General features: G+C 43.1%; 1 protein-coding gene across 11 annotated transcripts in view; it reads right to left on the reverse strand.

Moving 5' to 3' along the window:
* UNC13C (unc-13 homolog C) overlaps nt 1-14846 on the reverse strand; it is a 769821-nt gene that overhangs the window by 129533 nt on the left and 625442 nt on the right. The gene's annotated exons all lie outside the window — the stretch shown is intronic.

Here is a 14846-nt window from a genome sequence, read left to right on the forward strand (position 1 = left end):
ACGGCAAATAAATTATGTGCTTGTTGATTTCCCTCCTTTTCCTCTCTGTCTTGACATTTTTCATCCCAGAAATACAAAAAAGAAGCAGATGACGACCCCAGGGAGGAAACGACAAGCAGCTCACCAAGCTCACCAAGACAACAAGCTTTATTGTAGCATTAAAGGGAATTAATGAAATGAATCACAGCATTCACAATTAAAATACTCCAAAGTGGGCATATAATTGACTGCTTAAAGTATCTCCCCCTCCCCCTTTTAGAATCACATAAAATAAGTTTTCAAGCAGGATCTGTTTCAATATCCTATTATGAAATTATCCTCACTCCTTCCTTTCTGAATTTCAAAACTACAAAACCATAAAACCACACAGTCATTGATATATCATTCAATAAAGCAGAAAACAAATAAAATGCAGAATGTCAGAGAAGCACATTGTATAATCAGGAAAAAAGATTCATTGCTTCTTCAGAATCTGTTTAACTAGCAATTCTCTATGGCCAAACAACTCACCAAGACAGCAAAATCCTTTATCTATTTTTATGTACAGTATGTAATGTTGTAATCCATTTTGAATAAAAAGCAGAATGTAAATAATAATAAACTATAAACTATCACTGAAAGGGAGCCAACAACTTTGTTTCTGTCTGAATGCCTATTTATTATCATCTCTAGATCTGACTTCTGGCAACCACACAATGAGATGTGGTTGCCCCTTGTGGTTTTCTTGGCATCATTATTGCCTTTTTCTTAACTCTGCAGCATGAATTGCTGCCGATTATGTGTGAGATAGTGTGTGAGTGACGGGGGGAGGGAGATGAATAGCCTAGATTGGCATTGCTGCTTCAACCTGCCCATCACTGGTGCCTCAGGAAGGCACTCTGGGATTTGAACCTGGGCTTTTGCATTTCTAGTCTGTTGCTCTAACCGCTCCTCCACTCTAATGGTCATCTACTCAGGCCAAAAACACCCCAAATTCTACTTGCCATTTTTTTGAAACAATGAGAGAAGAAACAGAAGAACTCAGCATGCTAAAGTATGTGACCACATGGTAAACATGAAATGAATGAACATTTTGCTTGATGGACACTGGGCATTAATAGTAGTTTATTTTTGTTTTCCCAGACCTCCCTAACATAGGTAGTGAAACATGACTCACATCAGAGGTAGTGGGGGCATTTTCAATAGGATGTCTAAGACTGAGTTTGGACATTTTGAGAAAGTTATCCAGAAATCCAGTAGAGAAAATGTTCATTTTCAAAACTGCAAGACATCTATCTTTTTTTTTTTTTTTTTTTAAATGACTTATGTAGACGTTTTGGCCCAGAGTACATCTATCTTTTATGGCTATTCTCGAATATAAAAATGTCCACATGAAAATGTACAAAAGCAAGCTTTTCAGATGTTCAAGCAGCCAGCATTCTTAGCAAACTGTTCATAGACAACCGAGCACAGCAGAGGAGCACTCTTAAGATTTAGACACCCTTAAGATTAGACACACTGGAGAGAAAGTGACCAGAAAGACATCTAGAAAGTCTGCTTTCAGAATATCCACTTGGACATATATCTTTTTTGAAAATGAGCCCCAGTGTCTCTTAGAAGTAATTAAGATCATCTGTTCTTTCATGACAAGACTGGAAGTTTCAAGTTTATTAAAAAATTTGTTATATCGCTTAATCAAATTTCTAGGCGGTGTACAGTAATAAAAGAATCTTAAAAGAAACAAAACAAGTTGGAGTTAAAATACTATACAGAACTGGGTTAGGTTAGTATACACATACAAAACCATAAAATGCTAACTGCACACAATTAGGGAAGAAGGGTAGAACTACAATCTTTGAGAGGAATATGAGTAGCTTTGAAAATTATATATAAACATGTTGAAAAAGTTATTTTGATAGACCAAAGACAGTGCCATACCAATAAGGAGGAGGGCATGGAGGGCAGTCCACCCTGGATGCACGTTCTAAAGGGGGACACACCAGGTCCAGAATCTCCTGCCCTACTCTGCCACTTTCCTGAACTAGCGGCAGCAAACTTTAAATTCAGTCATCGTGAGACCTACCTGCACCTCCCTGTGGCTGCCAGTCTATCCCCTCCTATATCACTTCCTTGTTTCTGAGCAGAGCAGCAGCCATGGAGAAGTGCAACAAGGTCCTACAATGACTGCATTTTAATTTACAGCTGCTGCTGCGGATTCGAGAAGCATAGAGCAGCAGTGAGGAGATTAGGGGGCATGATACTGGATGGCATTGAGGTGGAGGGAGAGAGAAGGGAGCATGATACTGGTATTGAAGGGTGGTGGAGGGAGATGGAAGTGGGGTAGAGGGATAAAAAGGTGCAGATGCTGATGGAATTGGTGTGCAGGGAGAGACAGACAGAAGGGTGAAGGATGTTGATGGAAGTGGGGTGAAGGAAGAGAAAGGGGGCAGATTCTGATGGAAGTGGGGTGAAGGGAGAGAGAAGGGGCAGATGCTGATGGAAGAGGGATGGATGGAGAGAAAGAAAGGGCAAATATTGGATTTTAGTGGGGAGGGGAGAGGGGGGACCTATGCTGGATGGATGTGGGGATGGGAGAGAGAGGGGAACAGATGCTTGGTGGAAGTGGGGAAGAGAGAGAGAAAGAGGAAAGCAGATGCAGGAAAGAAGTGGGGAGCAGACACTGAATGGAAGTGGAGAAGACAGAGAGAGAAGAAGATGCTGGACGGAAGGCATAGAGAAAGAGGGCACACAATGGAAAGAGGGGAAAAATAAAAAAGGGCACATGCTGGATGGGGGGGAAGATGATAAAGTTAGTGAAATACTAGAGGGGTGAAGGAAAGATGTGGCAAGCTGTAGCTAGACACAGTAAAAAGGGAAATTGAGGACTGGATAGTAAAAATTTAATCTAAACAAATGCAGAAAATAAATTGAGAAGGAAAACGAGGTAAGAAAAGGAAAGGGAAGGGAAAGGAGAGAGTGAAATGCTAGACAATAGGGGTGGGGTATAGAGAAGGAAGGGAAGGGAAGGAGAGAGTGAAATGTCAGACCATGTGGATGTGGGAAAAGGAAAGAGAAGAGAGAAATGCCAGACCATTGGGGAAGGGAAGGAAAGAAGATGGTTGCTAGACAAATGGAGGTGGAGGAAGAGATGGAAGGGGGAGGCAGACAGTTTCTGGAAGGGACATAGATGATGCCATATAGAAGGCATAGAGAAAGGGTAGACAGTGGATAGGAGGAAGAGAATGATAAGAAGATGAGGAAAGCAGAAACCAGAGAAGACAAAGGTAGAAATAAATTTTCTTTCTTTTTTTTTTTTTTTTTGCTTTAGGATAAAGTAGTATTGTAGCTGTGTTGATAAATATTTATAAATAGAAAATGGAAATAAGGTGGTCCTTTTATTGGACTAATTGTAATACATTTTTGACTAATTCAGAGACCAAAACCCCCTTCCTAAGGTCAGGACAGGATACCGTAAGATCAATATACTTTATTAACCTGAGAAAAGAGGTTTTGGCCTTTGAAAGCTAATTGAAAAATGTATTAGTCCAATAAAATGGTATCTTATTTTCCATTTTTGGGTTTTTTTTTTCTTCCCTTCCCCAAATCCATCTCTCCCTGTCCCTCACACATCTGACATCATTCCCTCCCTTACTTCATTCCTCATATCTCTCCCTCCTTCCCTCATCTGAGTCCAATATCTCTACCTTCCCCCAGTCCCATATACTCCTCTCTTCTACACCTAGCTATCGGCCAGCATGCCTGCTGGTCGGCTCTCTGCTGCGCCCCTGCCCTACTTCTCACCCCTCCTCCCACCTGCTCACCGCCACTGGTCTACCTTTAACTTTTTAGAAAAGCGCTGTACCACCCTGCCGTTGGCGGTTTGCGGTTTAATTTGATACTGTGCCAACCTAGGACCCCTGATGAAGACGTGTTTACCAAAACACGGACCATGTCGGGTCCCTAGGTTTGTTTAAAGGTGGTAGCATTAACCACAATCATTAACTGATATAATAAACATAGCCTGCATCTTGTACGGTTGTTACAAAAAAATCATGGTTTTCATATAGATGAGGGGGTGTAAAAAAATTATATGCTAGGTACACCACTGACCAAAGATGATATAGATTTGCTAATGAATGAATAATTAGTGATTGAGTTCCCTGATAGTCCAAAAAATATTTCTTTAGAAGTTTACAACTGACTTATTTTTTTAAATTCTACTTGTGGCATTATGATTACAATTGTATGCTATAAAATATTTTGGGAGAAATCCATAGGCATAAAAAATGTGCCTGCAACATATCCTGTTTAGAAAATTTGGATTATTTAGCAGCCCAAAATATGTGACTTAGCCCTGAGCTCTAATGCCTTTTAGTGGATATGTTGATACTGTGATTGAGTTTTCATCCTTTTGCTTTCTGAAAGTGACTTTTACCCAGTACCATCACAGAAGGATGCCTCAGAAATCTGATACATCTCTTTCAACAGAAGATGGCTATCTCATCCAAGCACTGCTCACTTAATAAGTGCCCTCTTTTCAAAATGGCATCTGAGGGAATATCACTACCCCTAGCGTGCGACCTTGAAGTAGACTCTTACCAAAAGGATGCACTTTGGAAACAAGCCAGATTTCATAGACATCAACATTGATTTACTCCAGTCTATATCTCTTTTTCTGACCGATAGTCATCATACTGCACAGAATCAGTTTTTTTCCATCCAGATTCATGCACCAAAGGACCAAGTCAACATAGGTTGCATCACTTAGAATAGAGGCTAAACAATTTCTCAGCCACTAATTATTTAATGCAGGCAAAATATACAACTAGGATCTAATTAAATCATTAGCTATTATCATCCTGTTCATTACCTACTAATACATTTACTGAGTCCGTAAGGCTGTACCTTTAGCGCCATCATAATGATGGATATTAAATGTTATTATGCCAGGACAGTGACATTTAAAATACGGCTTCAGACTCGTATCAGTCCTACCTCCTACTGCAAACACTGGACTCACTATAATACAAGGTTCTTGTGATGCGGCTGCTGCAGTTCAAAAGTCCCGCTGCAGTTAAATGCCCCCTTCACCTCTCCCCACCCTTGCTGTCAGAACTGCCAAACAGTCTGAGCTCCCCTATCTGCCTATTCACTCCAGTGGGAGCACTGAAGCAGCAATACCAGAAGTGGGGAATCAAGACACAGAACAAGTAACAGCTGTTCTTGCTCAGGACTTGCAAGGACCACACAGAGGAAAATGCTTACATTTTCTACTAGCGGGAGACACTGTGTTTATTGGGCATTTTCAAAAGCAAGGAAACAGGTAAATACGAGTTGAACAGGATACAATGTTGAGCAGCAGAGCACATAATTAATAAGAATTGTTTTGTTTATGCAGCCGCCAAAAAAAAAAAAAACACTCTATGACGAGCACAGTAAATCCAATACGCAAAAGAAGTCACAGAGCAGAGAAGTCACAAGTCAAGTTCAGGATAGACTAAAGCAATCTATATTCGTAACAGTCACTGTGGACTCGACACTGACAGTGTTTCAGCTAATGCAGGCCTTTGTTAAGAGTCTAATGAAAACAAAAATATATATACCGTGCAAAAATACAAACACAGATATAAAAATCATGAACTGTAACATGAAATGTAGCACATGGTTAAAAACATCATCTAACCCTCCTCTAGAAACTACCAGGCCTAGGGATCCTTTCATTAAGCTGCAATGTGCCCTTACAGAAATTTTTCCTGCATGCCAAGGCCATTTTTACCAAAGCAGGAAAAGGGCTGATTTTCCATTTTTCCTATTAGTGGCCATTAGCATGTAGCTATTAATAAAAATTTCTACACGAGTACTTAACACCTATTTGGTAGTTGATAAGGGTTCATGTGGTAATCCTATGCTAGCCTAATTTGGCCTAATTTACCAGCGACTAACAGAAGGCAAACTCAACCAAGCTTAATTTTCAGATAGGGGTCTTTAGGCACTGCGTGGTATTCCACACACACATTTTAAAAATTAGTTTTTAATTGGTGTGGTCAATTTCCACGCCAATTAAAAAATGTAAGTTTTGAGCGGATTTTTGTTAGGTGTCCTTGATAAGGGTACCTAGCGGTGCCTAATGTAGGCACCATTTATAGAATTCACCCTTTAGGATTCTATAAGCGGTGCCATCGTTGTCCACCTAAAAAATGGCCGCCCATCGCATGTCAATCACGCAATGGTGCCGTGTTTAGAATTGTGACTTCATGAAAGGTAGGTCCTAGAAATGTAGGTCAAGGTTTTCAAGGCCTACATTTCTGCCACCTACCTTTCACGTGAATTGTGGCTACTTCCAGCATTAGCCACACCTACAGTGGCATAAGACGTCATAAAGTACCTCCATATCTGTAATGCAGGTGTCTTTTTAGGCGCTGGTAGGTACTTAAATTTTAAAAAAAACATTATTATTTGTTTTTATATGGTGTTTCCACTTAACTTAGGCACCTAAATTAAGGTGCCGTGTATATAATATGGGCTTTATCACACAATAATAAGGATGTGCTGATCAGTGCGGGAACATGTCCACTGATTTGGAAATTGCCACAGGATGGTAAAAGGGCTGGAACACTGCCCATACGCCGAGAGGTTGGATAGGCTGGGGCTTTTCTCTCTGGAGAAGAGGAGGCTCAGAGGAGATATGATAGAGACCTTCAAGATCATGAGGGGCATGGAGAGGGTGGATAGGGACAGATTCTTCAGGCTGAAAGGGACAGCAAATACGAGGGGGCACTCGGAGAAACTGAAGGGAGATAGGTTCAGAACAAATGAAAGGAAGTTTTTTTTCACCCAAAGGGTCGTGGACACTTGGAATGCGCTACCGGAGGAAGTGATCAGGCAGAGTACGATACAGGGATTCAAACATGGATTGGACGGATTCCTGAAGGATAAAGGGATCGTGGGATACTGAGGGAGGAGCTGGGATGTAACACAAGTATAGAAAGCTAACCAAGTAATGAGTATAGAAACCAAACCAGGTCGTGCATGTGCAAGACCGGAAGGTTAGGACTTCGATAGGAAGACAGGATTTAAATGAGAAACCAAGGTGGCAAGGGAGCCTCTTCTGGTGATACAGACAGGTCGTGACCAGTCTGGGCCGCCGCGGGAGCGGACTGCCGGGCAGGATGGACCTGTGGTCTGACCCGGCAGAGGCACTGCTTATGTTCTTATGTTCTTATGCCTGAGTGTATTTCATGGTAAGCCATTTTAACCTGAGGTTTGAATATGCTAGTGCTTATCACAGATTAGTAAAAGGACCCCATAGTGGAGGGTTTTTTTCTTTTTAACTTCATTCCTTTGTTATTATGAGCTGAATTATCTTTTCAAAAATTTAAGTCTACCCTTAAAATGTACTTTTTTCAATTGGAATTTAGGAACTGAGGGTGGCTTCAGCAAATCAGGCCTGATCATTTGCTCCACCTAATCATAATCTTCTGTATTTTTCTGCTTGTCCTATTATGAACTGTAGTTTGTTTTCAATTTGAATTATTGAATTGTGAACGGCTTTGACCTGTGTGTCAGGAAAGGCTATATATTGAGTCAAAATAAACTTAAACTGTTGGAGCAATACTGTACATGATCAACAACATTTCTCCCAAAATGAAGAGAAAACAAATATCCTCAACATAACAAGGAAAACTAAAACATTTTGGCCTGCACACGCCTCATGTTTTCTAGTAACATAAGTACAGCATAATTCTCTGACCACTTACGTGCAGTCAGTCCTGAGGTGGAGGTCAGACAGTGCATTATTAAATGCATTATTTAATGCACTGTCTGACCTCCACCTCAGGACTGACTGCACGTATGTGGTCAGAGAATTATGCTGTAAGGCACATTGGTATTCTTTCTACTGAGGCAAACCTAAATTCTGAACTTTGATGAATTTCCAGCAGGCAGACATTACTTCTGTTTGGATAATACATATTGCATCTTATGTGAGAAAATGAAACAGATTATTTAAAGATCTTGCATGTGAATCAAACTCTGTTGTTTTGCCCCAATCCTTTCACATAATGAAAGAGGGTTTTCAGGAAGCTGAATGTGTGTCTGATGGCTGCCCTCATGGACCGTTGGACACTAATGTAGGGACGATAATAGTCCTGTAAAACAGCATATTTACCGTATTTTTCACTCCATAAGACACACTTTTTCCCCCCATAAAAGTGAGTGGAAATAAGGGTGCGTCTTAAGGAGCGAATACCCTCTCCCAGTGTCAGAGCGGCGCAAAAGGCACAGCTCCAGTCGTCGAAGCGGGAGGAAGGAGCCCTTCGGTTTCCCTGAGGAATTGACCGGCAGCCAGCAGAGCCCATGGCGAGGCGTGCCCAGCCCTATTCCCATCACTTGTGACCTGCAACCCCTCCCCCTACCTTCATCTGCTTCCACTTAGCGTTCATACTGGTGCATGGGCAGTCGTTGGGAGAGGCTTCTGCAGCTGATGCTGGGCTTTTGCTAATCCTCGCAGCTTTCTCACTCAGCCCATGAGGAGGAAGAAGAGGTGGTGGTAGGGGGTGTGCGGCGCCAGGTACGGGCAGCATCGGTAGCCTACGTCTGGGGGCAGCGCCTCTTTGATGAAGTTTAAGCCGAACCAGACTCGGACTTATGACCGGGAAGGCATCAAGAAACGGGCGGCTTGCCTGTGTTTCAGGAACGAGCTGTAGGATGAGGTGGACGCATCTTAAAGAGGGGGCCGGGGCTTTGCGTGCACAGCCGTAATCCAAGAGTGTGTGTGTGGGGGGGGAGGGGGGAATCTTGTCGGACACACTGGCTGGGCTAGGCTGTTCACTCTCCTCGGGGGCTTTATGCGCTGGTGGAAGGGGTTTGTAGTGTCAGCTGTCATCACTCCCCTTGAGATTCTTGCCCCACACCCACCCCCTGGCTCTCTCCACAGCCCTTGCTTTAGGGTGGTTAACTTTCAAAGGCTATTTTGAGGGAGGGTTTTGAAGCATGGGAGGTATGAAAGGAGGGAACAACTGAAGCGGATCCCTGTTAGTCTTTGATTGTTACAAACCATAAAAGGCAGGACCGCCAGAGGAACTAAAATAAAGTTTGGGGGTGTGGGGCTCTCTGCCTGCCTGCTTGCCTTGGGGTGTGGGGCCCTGCTTGCCACTAGGCCTGCCTGCCCTGTCCCTGCCTGCCTTATCCCAGCCTACCACTAGACCACCAGAGGGGGGACAGGGTACAGAGCCTGGCAGGGAGTGGGGATAGGGTACAGAGCCTGACAAAGAGTGAGGAGTTGGATGCAGAGTCTGGTAGGGAGAATTTGGTTCAGAATGTTCTTTTTCTTGTTTTCCTCCTCTAAATCTAGGGTCTTATGGTCAGGTGCGTCTTATGGAGCGAAAAATACGGTAAGTTTTATCAGTTTAGTTTACTAAGCATTTGATATACCACCTTTCAAACAAAATCAAAGTGATATACAATTTTTAAAAATCCAGAAGAATTACATAACATCAACAGGACAGATGAATAGAGCAAGAAGAGCAGGAGCAGAAGAGAGAGGTAAGGGAAGAAAATAAATTTGCTTCTACAAGCACAAAACCCAGATACATTCGTTCTGTTGTTCTTTCATTGAAGCTCTTGTGCAGCAATATTTACTGCTCTTCCAAGGTTGCAAGTTTGAAGTTCTTATAAGATCATGTATTTCTCTCATACAAGATTTATGACAGTATCTATCCAAGAACAGGTCACATTGTAAGATTGAAGAAACGTCCCCTGCCAATACTGATCCTGCAGCAGACAAGTTTTTATAGCAAATCCAGATATCCAGCAGCAGTATCTACTGTGTTTCCACGAAAATAAGACAGGGTCTTATATTAATTTGTATTCCAAAAAAATGCACTAGGGCTTATTTTCAGGGAATGTCTTATTTTTTTCCCATGAACAACAATCATCTCTCCCTTCCTAAATTAATTCTTCCTCGTTCCTTTCTCTCCCCACCCCCCATTGCAGCATCTTTCCTTACCTCTCACCCATCCCCTTGTGCAGCAGCTCCTGAGGCCTCCAAAAACAGTGGCAGCATTCTGAACAGGCTGCTTCGTAGCCTTCCCTCTGCCATGTCACTGCCACGTAGCAGAGGGGAGGCCCCAGCAGGGAAGGCAGTGAAGCAGCCCGTTCAGCCATTCAGAGCACTGCCAACGCTGCAGTTTTGGATTCTTTTGGAGTGGTATGTCAGGCTCATGGTGGGAGGGTCAGTGGGGTTCTGCTGCACAGAGGGATGGGAGGGAGGGATAGAAAGATTCTGTAGAGGGAAGGCCCGGCCTTAGTGGGGAAGGCTGTGAAGCAGCCCATTCAAAGCGCTGCCACTGCTTTGGGAGGCCTCGAGAGCTGCTGCATAGGGGGATGGGTGAGAGGCAAGAAAAAATGCTGCACATGGGGGGGAAGGAAAGAGGAAGAATTGGGGTAGATGAGAGGAAAGAAGAGATGATTGGCAAATTGGGCAGCACTAGTGTGAAGGATGGAGTCGGCGAGTGTTGGGGTGGCTTATTTTTGGGATAGGGCTTATATTAGGAACATCTTTAAAAATCATGGTAGGGCTTATTTACAGGGTAGGTCTTATTTTCGGGGAAAAACAGTAGATAGCAGCTACTGCTGAATGGACGGAGAGAGTAATGAGCTGCCGGCACTGTCTGAAAAGCTTTTCTAGATAGCATTTAGGACATTTCTTTGCTGTTCTAAGTTACCCAAATAGGGCTGCATGTTTATTAACATTTTAATTGTGATTAATCACATGATTAAAGATATGGTTTTCCCTTCCCCCCCCCCCCCACTGCAGCTCCTTATGATTGTGGATAATTCACTTAACCCTCCATTGCCCAGAGTCACAAAAAGCTGCAGTGAGGAAAAACAAACATACAGTACCTTTAATTGCAAAATTAATCATGATTACAAATGTTAATTGAAATGCAGCCCTATAAGGGTTAAAGAATAAAAAGTAATGAAAAGATAAATACAAACTGAAAAGTTACAAATTAAAGAATCTAAAACAGCATGTAGAATAGCCATAAACAGCCTTACAATTTTCAAAACCTATTTCAGAAAAGCAAGCCTACAGTTATCTGCATAGAAGTGCAGAAAATTGCACTATCGGGACAATTTCTGACTCCACCTCATCTCTGCCCCTTGACTGCTGCAGCAGTACCCAGATAATGTTGTTCTCTCTCTCTAAGGCCTTTATCTTTGTGCTCAGGATCACAACCACTCATGTATTGCTGATCCATCTATTGATGGGCTGTGAATGTCTTGGAATAAAACCAGGACTGGCTGAGCCTTACCTGAAGATATGGAACCAGCTGATAACCCTGCACCATACATTGTTCTATTTGTAAATGATATTATTTTGTACTGGTATATTGTAAACTGCTATGACTGGCCCCCAGCTAGAAGAACAATACATCAAATGATCTAAATAAATTAATGAGTAAATGAATGAAAAATAAATGTACTCACTAGCATTTTTTAAAACACAATTGAAAAAAAAAAAACAATACTTATTTCATTCAAAATGTAATAGAAATAAAACCTGTAACAAAATTAATTTTTAATTTTGCTTTGTTTCATTTTTTTGCTAATTGCAGAGTGTGATTTATTTGCAAATGGAATGGATTGAAAAGGAAGAAGAACAAAACTTGAAATGAAGAACTCCCTAGAGCAAAATGAAAAACCAGACAAAATGGTATGAGCACTCCTAGCATTCATGCAGGAAACTGTGTTAAGAGGGAATTAAAGTCTGGTCTTTTTCCGTAATCCTGTAAGGATAGTATGCTGCCTTGAATTAGGATGTCTGCAGGGGTTTTTGCCTTTTGGTTCTCTGTCTTTTCATTTTATTCACGTAAGGATTTGGTGGGAGGTAGTTTTTCTTTTAAAGGGTCATTCTATAAACCAAGGCTCAACTGCATAATCAGTACCTAATTTTTAGGCGCCGAGCAATACAGTGCATAATGGCTGCCAATTTTTAGTTAGGCGCTGTTTATAGAATTGTGCTTAGCGGTGCTAAATTGGACTCAGGCATTGTAAAACATGTCCAAAATCCTCCCCTAACCATACCTACTTTCTGGTAGGCATCTCGATCTAGGCGTCTACTTGGAGGTTGTAAGCACTTATCAAATTATTTTCCTATGATCTAGTTGCTTTTTTAAATTGCTATTTAATTGCAATTTTGAATTAATGGTGCCAATTAAACCTAATTAAATAATTAGTCCCCCCCTTTTACTAAGCTACGGTAGACGCCTGTTCTGAAGCAGAGTCAAGGAACCTATTGTAGGTTCCATTATTCTAACCTGGTAGTGATTTAATCTAATCTTCCATTTGTGTGTCACACGGTGTCAGGTCAAAAGCGCGCCGGGACAAAGGCGCGCCCAGACAATTGAGCGCAGCGTGCGCCGCCGCACCGCTCTAAATGACTGTTTTTAGGGCTCTGACGGGGGGGCGTGGGGGGGAACCCCCCCACTTTACTTAATAGACATCGCGCCACGTTGTGGGGGCATTGTGGGGGGTGTGGGGGGTTGTAACCCCCCACATTTTACTGAAAACTTCACTTTTTCCCTGTTTTTAGGGAAAAAGTTCAGTTTACAGTAAAATGTGGAGGATTACAACCCCCCCCAAACCCCCCACAACGCCGGCGCGATCTCTATTAAGTAAACTGGGGGGGGCTCCCCAACAAAACCCCCCGTCGGAGCCTCTAAAAACTGTAATTTAGAGCGGTGCGGCGGCGCGCGCTGCGCTCAATTGTCGGCGCACGCTTTTGTCTTTCGCGCCGTTGTCTATGAACCGTGTCACACAAACCTGTGCAGGCTCTAGGCAACTTACAGTGAAAGGAGAGACAGGTTTCTACCATGGCACAGAGCGCTAAATGCTCAGATGCTATTCTGATGTTCACTATGAGTGCTGGGCCACGCAACTTAGTAAAAGAGGGCCTAAGTTAGGGGCCTAGATTGGCTCTGCAGACCAATCTTGGGGCCTAACTTTAGGCATCTTTTATAGAATCAGGGCCCAAGTGCTCATTATCCACTGGATTTTATACAATGTGTTTTGAGTTAGAAACATAGAAACATAGAAAAAAGCGGCAGAAAAGGGCTATAGCCCACCAAGTCTGCCCATTCCAAGTATCCCTCCCCCCTGAGTTTACTCCCTTAACGATCCCACATGAGTATCCCATTTTCTCTTAAAATCCGTAACGTTGCTGGCCTCTATCACCTGGTGTGGGAGTCTGTTCCAATGATCCACCACTCTTTCGGTGAAGAAGTACTTCCTGGAGTCACCATGAAACTTCCCTCCCCTGACTTTCAGTGGATGCCCTCTGGTGGTCGAGGGTCCCATGAGCCAGAAGATATCCTCTTCTGTCTCGATGCGTCCCGTGATGTACTTATACGTTTCAATCATATCTCCCCGTTCTCTTCTTTCCTCAAGTGAGTACAGCCGCAATTTCTTTAGTCTTTCTTCATACGTGAGATCCCTGAGCCCCAAGACCATCCTGGTGACCGTTCGCTGCACCGACTCGATCCTCAGCACGTCCTTTCGGTAGTGTGGTCTCCAAAACTGAACACAGTACTCCAAGTGAGGCCTCACCATGGCTCTGTACAGCGGCATCATAACTTCAGGTCTCCTGCTGACAAAACCTCTGCGGATACATCCCATCATTTGTCTTGCCCTGGAGGTAGCCTTCTCCACTTGATTGGCAACCTTCATGTCCTCACTAATGATCACTCCTAGATCGCGTTCCGCCGTGGTCCTAACCAAGGTCTCACCATTTAGTACATAGGTTCTGCGCGGGTTTCTCTTACCCAGGTGCATTATCTTGCATTTTTTAGCATTGAAGCCTAGCTGCCAAGTAGTCGACCATTGTTCCAGAAGCAGTAGGTCGTGTGTCATATCATCAGGTAACAAGCTTCTGCCTACTATGTTGCAAAGTTTGGCGTCGTCGGCGAACAGTGATACCCTTCCTCTAAGTCCCCGCGTCATATCTCTTATGAATAAGTTGAATAGAATCGGGCCCAGGACCGAGCCCTGCGGCACTCCACTGATCACTTCTGATGCTTCGGATGGGGTACCGTTCACCACCACCTTCTGAAGTCTACCGCTCAGCCAATCCCCAACCCATGTAGTTAGAGTGTCTCCTAATCCTATCGATTTCAGCTTGTTCAGTAATCTTCGATGAGGGACGCTATCAAATGCTTTACTGAAGTCCAAATATACCACGTCCAGTGACTCTCCGGCGTCCAGTTGTCTAGTAACCCAGTCAAATTTGGCCATGCACAGCTTAATTGTTTAATGAACCAATCGGCACTGAACAAGCAATTATCAGTACTAATTGGCGCTGATTAGAATTTCTGCGTGCAGCTTTCAAAGCATAGGGGTACATAATTGAATCAGAAATATATCTAAAAACCCGCCTAAATTGGCACTTGGACGACCTAAAACACAGGTCAGCCAAGTGCCGATAATCGAAATGGATTTTAGACGAATCTAGAGGCAGCTTTGACCTTTTGACTACCGCTGTGCGCCCAGAGCAAAAAGGGGTGTTTTTGGAGGAGTGGTTAGGGCAGGAGGTAGGCTGACCAAAGTCATCCTGCAATGATAATCGAAAGTTTGACGAGATTGCCTAGATGAAATTTATACGTTGTGACTTAGGTGATCTAAAAACATGTCTAAGTGCTCAGAAGAAATCCAAAGTGACCAGATAACCACTGCAGACCCCACTGACCCCCCCCCCCCCCACCATAAAAACTGGAATAAAAACATACATACCTGCCTCCAGAACATCAGCACCTGGCATAGGAAAGTCTAGTAGAGCAGCACAGAGGTTGCTTAAGTAGTCTGGGGGGGGG

Source organism: Geotrypetes seraphini, chromosome 14 (assembly GCF_902459505.1).
Source record: "Geotrypetes seraphini chromosome 14, aGeoSer1.1, whole genome shotgun sequence".
NCBI classification, from domain to species: domain Eukaryota; kingdom Metazoa; phylum Chordata; class Amphibia; order Gymnophiona; family Dermophiidae; genus Geotrypetes; species Geotrypetes seraphini.